The following is an 11,391-nucleotide window of genomic DNA, read 5'->3' as shown; positions in this document are numbered from 1 at the left end:
TCCTGGTTAGACACACAATTCATGTTGGGATAACTTAATAAACCTGATTCAACAATTTCCAGGGATGACCCTTGGCCTAGAATAAGTTCCTGTGACCTCTTTTCTGATCACACCAGTGCCCCCCCTGCTGCAGGGTGAAGACTTGCTGGGGCCACTCCTCACTGCTGTGCCTGAGATACAGAACCTGTGAAAATGAAGCACAAACACTCAGTCACCACTGGTGGGAAGCTGAGTTGCTGTGACCTGCCAGGTGTCACACAGAGGTGATCTGTGACACAAAGGTGTCCGAGCCATGAAATTGTCCTTTCCCTTTCCTGCAGGCTCCTGTCTCCTGTATCTCCCAGCTTTTCCAGCAAGGTCAATGTTCCCTTAGCATGCAACCTCAATCACTAAAAGGAGTCATTGAATTGTTTCACTAAAGGCTTCTGTAATCCTGTCCACAAGATTCCTAAACTCAGGTTGTGTGAGCAAACGTAACTCTAGGATGTCCCCACTCTGCAGTGCCTGATCTGCAGCCTTTTGCTTGTATTCTAATAACTGGGTTTGGCTTGTGGAAGAATTTTTTTCTAGAAATTCACAGGCATCACCATCATTCTGCAGCTCCAGTTTCCAGCAGTCTCAGTGCTCAGATCCACGGGCCTGAAGAATTCACAATTCCATTCCCCAGCACTAATGGACAGGCCAAAAGGCAGTTTCCTGTCTCAGTAGAGGGAGGTTTCATTTAGTTAAATAAAAATATCATGAAAGAGCCCACTCAGACCTTCCCTTTACACATGCACACAGGGAAGAGATTTCTGCATCCACCAGATGAGGAACGAGGAGCTGTTTGGTTAATGTGCCTCCCTGTTCTTCCTGCAAATTGAAATCCTGCCCAGACTTGCTGGAATCACCACCTTCAGGGAGCAGAGGTTCTCAGCTCCATGCAGGAGCAGCCTGGCTGCCAGTCGTGGTGTTGCTGAGGGACTTCACTCCCCAGGACCAGCACGACCTGCAGATGTACAAAGAGTCAGTGGCAGTGGGCAGCCCCACGAGGTCCTGCACTCCAGGTCTCTGTCTCCAACCAAACACATGGAGCTTTTAATTACTCCCAGAGGCTGGCAGGAGTTTCATGACCACAAACCTGTTCATCAAGCTGACTAATTAACGTATTTGTTTCTGAATGTTCCAGTGTCAACGTTAGTCACGGTCTAAGGAGCAGGCAACACCCAAGGTCACTCCTAACTCAAAATTTGAAAAGACATTCTTGATGTGCTTTCCATTTGCTCTCACTTTGATCACTTTTCCCACTTGGAAGCTGAGGGCTGCTTCCTGGAAAAGGATCATGACCACAGCAAACACTGTGTTTCATCCCAGCACACACTAAAGATAAAAATGTGATATTTTTTTAAAAAAAGAATGTCTTCTTTCTTCAAAGGCAGAAATCATTTCATTCTATTTACTCTTCAGAGTTATCTCATTTTTTCCCTTCATTTCACATACAACCTCCTTTTTCCTGTCCTTTGCTAAAGACCAGTATTGTGCCATTTTCAGGCTCACATGGATAAAACATCCTTGCAGATGACTTGTTTTGTTAGTGTGACCAACCTTGGAGATGGATGTTTATGACAGAATTATGCCTAGATTTTCAGTTGCCTGAATCTGAAAGGAAGATTATTTTTTAAAAGAAGGCATGAATGTGAAATGTACTTATTAAAGCTGCTGATAATACTAATAATCTAAGGCTAAGATGAATTCTTGCATATGTAGTTATTATAATATGATATTATCAAGGAGGATGCCAGAGAGGAAAAACAAACTATACTCTTGATCAAAGAGAAGCTTCTCCCTCCATTTTGTTGAATAACCAAGGCTGTAAACAAATACCATTTCTGCATCATTTTCTTGGGTGACTCTGTCTACAACTATAGCATTTACATAAATTACAAAAGTCATCCTATCTAGTAAATGCTGCACCACCACCACTTGGAATTAGAGAGGCCTCGAAAACCAAGTGTCTGCAGTTCTGAAATCCACATGAACAAATTGATCTAATTGGCCAAATTGACCAGTGAGGCTTAAATGGCTCTGGGAGTTGACTGGGAATCCCCTTTTGGAGTATAAACAGACTCTTCCTCCCAACCCATCTGTACCTGACACTGAAAAGGAAAGTTTGCTGACAGCTCTCTTAAAGATTACATTATAGGTGGTGTATTCCCACATTTTACTGCTCTTGTAAAGAATTCCTAAAAGAATTAGAATCAAAATACTGGCCAAACCTAATTAGCAGAGCTTTTCAGATCCTGTTTTCCACCCAGGAGGCTCTGCCTCAGCAGTGATCTGTTTATCTTCTTCTGTTCCCAAGGTGGTGTTAAGTTGGGCCAACAGTTGTGAACCACTGGGGGGAAAAAAATAAAGCCTTCAAAGTGTGAACTCCCAATAGCCAGGCAGTGAGGCAGGAAATTCCAACAGCATTTCCACATGTTCTGAAAGACCTGAATTTACTGACTCCGCCATCAGTCTTAAGGCTAAGATCTTTCAAAAATCACTTACTCATTTGCATTAAAAACTCATCTAGTATTTAAGCCATACTCCAGGCAGGCTTGTTCCTGCTCTCTTCCAATTGGGTTTCTCTTTGTGTTGGGCACTATTTTCTTGCCCTTGCCAGGAAGGAGCTTGAGCAGCAGCCTGGATAATGACTCTTCACTTCTGTTCCTTACATCGCAGCTTGGTTGAGCTACAGAACATGCAAGAAGGAGCATCTTTCTTTTTAATTGTTTGTTTCTGCCAGCTTGGGATATAAGTGCTTATTCCTGTGATTTTAAGAATGGTATTTTTTCCATGATGAGCCACCTAAGCCACATTTCTGAAGCAAAGGACTGGTGACACGTTGTCCTGCTGAGGGGTTGGCAAAGCAAGACAGGAGCTGAGTTACAGATCACAACTATGTCCAGCCCCTGGGACAAGAACCCTCTGTACTCCATGTTCTTCTGCAGTCCTGCAGAAGGTGTGAGGGGCTTTTCCACCCACTCCTGAGGGCCCACGTGGGGAGAGGAAACATCAGGAGAACCAAAATATCACTGCATACAACATTACACAACAACCAGCTCCTCTATCGCCCTGGTGCTTGGAAACCTTCCTGGGCATCCGCTGAATCCAGATGTAAGGAATTCCAAGTGTTAGGTGTGCACATAGTGGGGGCTGATGGATAACCCTCTGGGAATCCAGGACTGCCCTTCCCAAGGTGCTCTGCTGACACAGACAGCCCCTGGTCCAGAAGCCACCAAAGTCTCTCAGCTCCCACGTGTGCGGGCGACGTCCCAACACCTGGCGCGACGGCAGCGGGTGCTCGGCCTGTGGGCACCACAGGAGCAGAACTGATGTTTTTAGCTGTGAAATCACGGTCCACGCTACCCCACCAGACCCTGCTGCTCCCCAAGCAATGTCAGAGCCACCTGGACTGTGCAGCACACGGTGCCTGTCTAGGCTTTGCTCGCTACACACCCCTACGTCCCCAGCAACCCTTCTGCACCCACACCCTGCCTAACTGTGACTCCAAGCAGGCTTCAAGCTGAGTAGCAGAGCTGAACGTACCTAAATTAATGAGAAGGAAGGTCTTTGAAGAAGGAAGTGCACTGGCAAACATGTTCTGAAGGGTCAAATGTTACATGGAAGCACTTTCTGCACTCATACCAGAGATGAGTCTGCATAAATGTACTAAGGTGAGCTGCATGTTCCACAGGGAGCTGTTCCTGGATTCCCTAAGACTAATGCACCACAAGATTTTATGAATAATCCATTTTAAAAGCTGGAAAACAGAAGAAAAGCACTTATTAATACAGAGCAGATCACCCCTGTGGTGAATGATGAACTGCAAATGCATATATCAGACTGTCTGTGTATGAGTAAATCCTCTTCTGAGACTCAGGACTGAGGGAACTGAGTTAAATTTGACACAGGAATGAGAAGCCAAGGAAGTGCAGATAGTTCCTTCCCAAGCCAAAGTCTTGCTTGAAACAGTCAGGTGCCCTCCCAGGAGATGAGCACTGACCCCAGTACAGGGCATGTCCTGAGCTGAGCCTTTCTGAGCAGCTTCTACAAGGCCTGGCCTGCCAAGGGGGCTTGAAGTCAGGATCAGACTCTGAACTGGGCAACGCTGGGACACTTCCCTGCCTTCCAACAGCCCCCAAGCCCCAGGACCTCTACCTTGCCATGTCCATTTGCATCTCCAGGACTGAAACCCTTACAATAACTTGAGAATGCTCCAAGAGGAGGAGAGCAGAACCTGGCCATGTGCTTTGAGAAGAAGGAAAAGATGCTTCGTGGTTTTAGGATGATGCCATTTACTGAAAGTCTGCATTGAAGCTGATGATTTTTTCTCTTTGGTTGAAACAAACAGATCTGCAGATTTAGCTTTGTTGTTACAGCTAGAGGAATATGTCATTGTATGAACATTGTTTAATTTCTACCTAATTCATGCAGAATTGCCCTGAAAAAAAGCCATGGAATCATAGAATCATGAAAAACCAGGATATATAAGAGTTTTTACCTGTAGATCTTCACCTTTACAATTCCAAACACAGTATGTTTGCAGTGGTGGTGAACCCCACAGTATCTGGGCTTTTATGAACCCTCACCTGTGTTTCTGCTCTAACTTCCAACTTGTGACATAACTAAAGCCACTCTATTAACCCAGCCCTGCAGAAAACCCACCACAGACATCTGTGTCATAACTTTCAATTCTCATACATCTGCTCTGATGCTTTTCTCTACCTTCAAGCCAAGCACCTCTCTATGACCTTTTACTCACCCTCAGCTTGTAGTTTCTCATGCAACTGAAGTGACACATGCCTATTTTTAGCACACAAAAATATTCTAGGAACTACAGAACTCTCTGTCATCTCTGTAGCCTGATTGTTCTCATTTGTTACTGGGCTGAAATGACCATGGAACTCAGTTATCTTTTTGTTGTAGAGAATGTTTACACTTTGTAGGCAATTTCTGCCTGGACTCTGAGTGACTCACTCTGCTCCTTCCTGACAGGCACACCCCCTAACCTGGCTCTGCACAGATGTGAACATCTTTTTTAATCATCTTTTGGTTATCCCCAGGGTACCAGTGACCATTATGTTTGTATTTCTACTTACTATTTAATGAAGCTACCTTCATTTTTATATCCACATTTCAATAAGGGCTGGGATCACTTCACTTTGCTCACCCTCCTGTGAGCTCTGCAGTCCCTCAGGTAAAACACCACACTGGAAAAAACCATCAAGCAGATAAATCTCTGTAGTATTAACCAACTTTTCTTTCCCCATGAGATGTGTATCTGTCCACACAGAATGTAAGTCTGAAAAGGAATGTGGCTCTAATATTTTCCATTAAATTATCAGGCTGCTAAATCTTCCTTGGCAGAGATTGTGATAAGGTGAAACAACCCAATTGCCTGCTTGACAGATTATTCCAGTACTAATGTAGTTGGGGGGGGGAAAAAAAGTTCTACTTGTTATTTCAGTAATAACAGGTAGAAGGAGGGAAAGTTTTAATCCCTTTTGCTTTTGCAGGCTGCAAAGAGGACACCAAACAGGATATATATAATAAATAAACACTCTGAAGTCTTTGATCCACCTACAGCCAAGTCCTTGCTCAGCCTCCTCTTTCTGAAATCACTTGGAGTCTCGAGACGAAGAGCCTGTTTCATTTTTGGATCCAGGCTGAGTATTCCTGTCTCCAAACTGGGCTAGGAACCTGATCCTGGGGAGAGGTGGGAGCGTGACACGACAAAGCAGCTTTGCTTTTGTACTTCTCTTCCAGGCCCTAGCTGTCAAGTCAAACAGTCTGTTGTCTCTGCTCACAGTTGCCCCTTGAAAGCTTGAAAAAAAGCTGTTCCAGCACCTGGGTATCTCTGGGCTGCTGCTGCACTCCTGACACTCTTTTCTTCCTAAGGATCCCTTTGTTCCCCAGAGTTAACTGGAACAGCTGTGTGGGGATGCCCTCCAAAGCAAGGAAAATCTCTAGTGTCTCAGTTGCAGCTGCCTGACAGCAAACAGATGCTGGTGCAAGATGTGCTGAGTGTGAATCTCAAGTGTAGACTTCATAAGCCACTGGCCACAGTTCAGGAGGGTTGCTCAGCAAGGAGAAGTGTGAGGGATTGGAACCTCCTCTGGAGCCAGGAAGGACCCTGTGGAACTGAACAGAATTGCACATTCATCTGATCTGTATGTCCTGGAAGACTCAGGCCCATGGAGTCCACTTTTGTGAAAGTAATAATTGATATTTTCAGTTGTATTTGGACTAAAACACAACAGGAGATCTTCTGTCCCCTGTTCCTAGCCAGCCAAACTCAAAATTTGGAATCACTCGTGTGAATCCCCGGGAGAAGTGAGCCAAGCATGTGAAAGCAAGAGAAGCAAGCACCCAGGGCTAGGGATTGACTGCAGCAGATGCTGGGGACCTGACAGCTGGTGACACACTTCAGTGTGCTCCAGGGCTGTGCCCGGGGCCACCAGGGGCACCTCCTGCCCTTTGCTCAGCATTGTCCCATTGTAACCTGGGGGCAGGGCACAAAAATAGCAGCAGCAGCAGCACTACACCCTGCCCCCCTTTAGCTGAACACCCCCTTTTAGAGGGATGCCAGAACTCCAGCAAGACTGTCTGCACAGAAACATCTGCTGTTCCCACCCTGGTACGGGTGGGGATGGGGGTTGCCCTGCAGGCTGTGCTGTGTGTGTCCCACCCTTCAGACAGGGCTGCTGCATCGTGCTCCAGGCAGTTCTGAGGGGCCACACAGACCACCAGGCATCACTGGGAGCCTTAGCACTGCCACCAGCCCTGCAGAGGGAGCAACCATGTTTGGGTGGGGTTTTTTTTGAGTCAACTAACCTGCTTTAGAGAAGACTTCATTGAGCCATTTTCTCCCTGTGCCTCAGTCTGGTGTGCTGGGCATCAGTTTTGTTGGATATGACCTCGTGGTGCCTTCATGGGCAGGTTTAATCTCCCCACCTTGATGTGACACCGACCTGCTGCTCCAGGCTTTTGCCCTGACTGAGTCCTGGAGACTTCTTCCCTTCTTCATACCATAGAAGCTCTAGCTTTTTACTCCACAGGACATTCTAAACAACCCATTTTTATGTAATTCATAAACCTGTCTGGCTAGTGAAGTCACCTGTGTGATCAGCAAAAACTCAATGGAGTAACTCACTTAAAAATACGTCACTCTCCAGGACACAGCAGAGTCACTCAGCACCTTTAACAATGCCAAGGCCATGAGTGTCCTAATGGACTTCAGTAATTCCTCTCACCTGGTGCTTCCCCTCAGAACTCTGCCCTCAAACACTCCTGAGCTGCTCTCCAAAGCCCCCAGACCCTGCCTGAGCTTCAGACCCTGCCTGAGCTGCTCTCCAGAGCCCTCAGACCCTGCCTGAGCTCCAGACCCTGCCTGAGCTGCTCTCCAGAACCCTCAGACCCTGCCTGAGCTCCAGACCCTGCCTGAGCTGCTCTCCAGAACCCTCAGACCCTGCCTGAGCTCCAGACCCTGCCTGAGCTGCTCTCCAGAACCCTCAGATCCTGCCTGAGCTCCAGACCCTGCCTGAGCTGCTCTCCAGAGCCCTCAGACCCTGCCTGAGCTGCTCTCCAGAGCCCTCAGACCCTGCCTGAGCTCCAGACCCTGCCTGAGCTGCTCTCCAGAACCCTCAGACCCTGCCTGAGCTGCTCTCCAGAGCCCTCAGACCCTGCCTGAGCTTCAGACCCTGCCTGAGCTGCTCTCCAGAGCCCTCAGACCCTGCCTGAGCTCCAGACCCTGCCTGAGCTGCTCTCCAGAGCCCTCAGACCCTGCCTGAGCTGCTCTCCAGAACCCTCAGACCCTGCCTGAGCTCCAGACCCTGCCTGAGCTGCTCTCCAGAGCCCTCAGACCCTGCCTGAGCTCCAGACCCTGCCTGAGCTGCTCTCCAGCACCATCTTCAGCTGTGGCACAGCCATGGACCCCCCTGGCTCAGAGCCCAGTCCTCCTGGCTCCCTCTCAGCCCTGCCTTTGCCACCACAGACCTCCCTGGCAACCGACCTGCATCTTATCTCGCTCTGTTTACTGCCACAGGACCTGACCCTGATCTGCAAATTGACTTCCCTGGCAACACCTCAGCCCTGCCTTCCTGACGAGGAGCTTGCTTGCTGATCTGGCCTGGGGTTTGACCCCAGCTGCCCTCCCTGGGCTTGCCCTGCCCCCTGATACCAGGCTTGGCTCCTGGCTGCTGGCAGCTGCCCCTCACTGCTCCCTGCCAACCAGCACATGCATTGCTACAGGTATTTATGGATACCTCTGAAAAATCAGACATAGCTGAAGGCTTCATTCTCTTTGGAGAAAGAGAAGGATGAGGGTGTAGCTGGACCCCTTGGTTAGCAAGGGAAGCTCTTTTTGCCTGACTCTAAATGTGGGTATCTGTGCAACAGGCATGAGCTAACTAATCACTCTGGTATTATTATAGATATTAAATAAGTAATTATTTGAATCTCATCAGCTAATTATAATAATTGAAAATGAACTAAGCATCTGGAGTCTGTCAGTGTAATTGCCTCTCTTTATAATAATTTTACCCTAGAAGACTGTGGGTAGCTATTTCACTACAGGCATCCTCAGAAAAATAAATAAACAAATAGATATATATGAGCCTATGAAATAATTCAGCCATGAAGCTTGAATATAAATCTTTTATAAAAAGCACAGACAGATCTTTCCTGTTATCTGTTGCACCCTCCAGGGGATGATGCCTTCTGCATTCCAAGTCTCTGAAGATCACCCCTGGAGCTCCCCGAACTGTCACTCACGTGGACAAGCATCAGCCAGAGTCAGTCCTCCCTCTCTCAGCACCCAGCTGATCTCACTGGGGGTTTGATCAGGCTTCTTTTCAACAGCCACCCAACCACAACTTTCTTTACAAAATAAGCACACAGAGCTGACCAAAGCCTCACTGTTTCTTTCAGCAACAGGTGACTCTCTTTTTGCAGAAGGGACCTTGGCAGGTGCTGCAGTGAAATGAGCTTCCTCGGGTGTGAGACTGCAGGACAGAGTGTCACGAGCCCTCTGCTGAGCTTTCACTGTCACTTCCCAGTCTTTAAAAGTTGGAATGAAATCTACCAGATGTGAGGGCACAGCACCCAGGGTCTGCAAAGCTGGGTGTGGGCTCCTGCTGTGCTGCAGCCTCCTGTTCAGGGGGAAGGAAGGGATGGGGGGACAACCACCACTTCTTCTCCAGCTGCTGCTGGCAAGGGCCTTCCAGCTAAACCATTCCTCAAAAGCAGCTTCTCTTCTCAACACTTACGACCCATAGTGGTTATTTTAGGTCTCCTTGGTTTTGAAAAACCCCACAGACAGGAAGAATCAAGCTTTGCTTGAGCAGTAACAACACGTGGCTGAGAAGCAACGACAGCTGCCCAGCAACTGGGCCCGTTTCCTGCCCGTCCTCAGAGGAAAACTACCCCTGGTTGCAAAGGGTGATGTCTTGTTTCACTTGGTCTTAACATGATTTGGCTCTTCTAAGAACTGTCTGCATGAGGAAAGGCATTGCTGAGACAACAGGTCACCTTCCACTCTTAGTGTCCTTGAGCTCCTCTGAGCACTGATACTCCTAAATTGTTCTTGAAGCTTGGAATGATTGGGCAGAGCTGACACAGCAGAGCAGTCTGGAGCTGACATAAAATTATCCTTCCCTTGCCCATAAGGAATGTAAAGACTTTGTACTTCTACCTTGTTTTCTGTCTACGTTGTTTTCCCTAGGAAGTACCAGCTGAGCCAGGAGCAGATCTCATCCCTCTCACTTCTGCTCTTCAGCTGCCTAAATGTCAAAGAGAAACCTGCAAAACAAGAATTGCAAGCTCTGCTGAGATACCACGAGCCAAAGTCATTCTTGAGGTAAGTACACAAACCAAATGCTGTCAGAAGACTCTCTTATTATCTGCTGGGGAAAAATTTCATCCATTATAATGAAACACAGCTAAAAATACCCTCTATTATATGAACACTGGAACTGTGTTTGAGGCAGTACATTAGGGAGGATGATTAATAGATCTGTCACCAGCAGTAACACTTCTTGAGTCATGTGTTTTCTCTCAGAGTTGCACCCTCTTTCCATTTCAGCTAAGGGAGGGTCCAGGATATGATTTGAAGTTCCATCAAATAAACAGTTTTGATGTGTCTGGGGCAATTTACTGGCTGTATCAGTCACAAAAACTTTGGATGACAGGGAGTCCAGACTGCCACCAAGTTTAAGCTTGGAGTTTCCCAGCCTCCTGGGTCCAAAGATTCATGCAGAATCACAGAATCCCAGGGGTTGGAAAGGACCTGGGAAGATCACCCAGTCCAACCCCCCTGCCAGAGCAGGGTCACCCAGAGCACATCCCACAGGAACGTGTCCAGGGGGGTTTGAATGTCTCCAGAGAAGGAGACTCCACAGCCTTTCTGGGCAGCCTGTTCCAGGGCTCTGTCACTCTCACAGTGAAGAAACTTTTTCTGATATTTACATGGAACCTCCTATGCTCCAGTTTGCACCCACTGCCCCTTGTCCTGTCACTGGACATCACTGAGAAGAGCCTGGCTCCATTGTCCTGACACTCACCCTTTACATATTTACAAATATTAATGGGGTCGCCCCTCAGTCTCTTCTTCTCTAAGCCAAGGAGACCAAACTCCCTCAGCTTTCCTTGTCAGGGAGATGTTCCACTCCCTTCATCATCTTTGTGGCTCTGTGCTGGACTCTCAAGCAGTTCCCTGTCCTTCTTGAACTGAGGGGCCCAGAACTGGACACAATACTCCAGATGTGGCCTCACCAATGCAGAATAGAGGGGGAGGAGAACCTCCCTTGACCTACTAACCACCCCCTTTCTAACCCACCCCAGGATCCATTGGCCTTCTTAGCCACAAGGGCACATTGCTGGCTCATGGTCATCCTCCTGTCCACCAGGACCCCCAGGTCCCTTCCCCCTACCCTGCTCTCCAGCAGCTCAGCCCCCAACCCATACTGGTCCATGGGCTTGTAGGACTTTAAAAAAAGATAAGATTTAAAAAATAAATAACGAAGACACATGATTTTCTGTCCACACACTCTTTTGTAGTGACGTGTACCTGCTGTTTGGTTGGGTTTCTTTGATGCAGGGCAGGCACACTGGTGGTGTGGAAGCTCTGAGCACCCATCGTTTCTCTTCCCTTTATCTCCTGAAAAGAGCAGTCCTTAGAGATAATAATAATAATAATAAAAAAATACAACTCTTTGCTAGCAGGATGGCAACCAGGGGCCATGGAAAGGATGTTGGTATGTGACAGAAGAGACGAAAAGAGATGGGAAGAAACGCTGAGTTCAGAGCTCGCTGAGGTCTTGATGTCGCCGTGGCGGGAGGTTTGCTGAGACGCTGGGGTGCAACATTCCA

The sequence above is a fragment of the Apus apus genome, chromosome 9, assembly GCF_020740795.1.
Source record: "Apus apus isolate bApuApu2 chromosome 9, bApuApu2.pri.cur, whole genome shotgun sequence".
In the NCBI taxonomy this organism is placed as follows: Eukaryota; Metazoa; Chordata; class Aves; order Apodiformes; family Apodidae; genus Apus; species Apus apus.
The sequence above is the reverse complement of the archived record's forward strand: the minus strand, read 5'-3'. Positions refer to the sequence as shown.